Here is a 654-nt window from a genome sequence, read left to right as displayed (position 1 = left end):
AATGTAGTAGAAAAGCACAAGGGAAGTCAGTGTTCTGGAAGAAGGAAATGCCAATTAGTGAACCATGGTTGTAATTCACCACTTCAAAATGTGGACTACAATAATGTATGTGTAGATATACACAGACTATAAAAGTATATCTTTTCTCCCTCTTTGTTCCTAGGTGTTACTTTTTAAACTTTTCAAATAATTATTTTCTAAAATAACTTTAAATTAAGAGAAAGGTTTCAAAGTAGTAGATCCACTATGTTCCATTAACCAATTTTCTTTATTAATATATGTTTTGCATTTCCCTTTTAAATTATTTATTTATGCACTTTACATCCAGATCGTAGCCCTGTTCATTCTCTCTTGCCTGTCCCATCTTCCATTCCTCTGCCCCCTCCCCTACTCCTCAAATAAAAGGAGCACCCCATCCACCCACCCATGCCAACTCATTAAGTCACATGAGGACTGAGCACATCCTGTTCCTCTGTGGTCTGGCAAGGCAGCCCCTCCAGGGGGTAGTAATCAGAGAGTAGGCAGCAGAATAAATTACAGATATCTCTCCATCGCAGAGACATCCCCAGCTCCCCAATCTAGAGGAGCACATGATCTGCCCATCTGCTACCTCTGTGTAGGGGGCCTATGTCCAGTCTATGCATGGCCCTTGGT

This window comes from Meriones unguiculatus, chromosome 2 (genome assembly GCF_030254825.1).
Source record: "Meriones unguiculatus strain TT.TT164.6M chromosome 2, Bangor_MerUng_6.1, whole genome shotgun sequence".
Classification (NCBI taxonomy): domain Eukaryota; kingdom Metazoa; phylum Chordata; class Mammalia; order Rodentia; family Muridae; genus Meriones; species Meriones unguiculatus.
Note: the sequence above shows the minus strand (reverse complement) of the source record.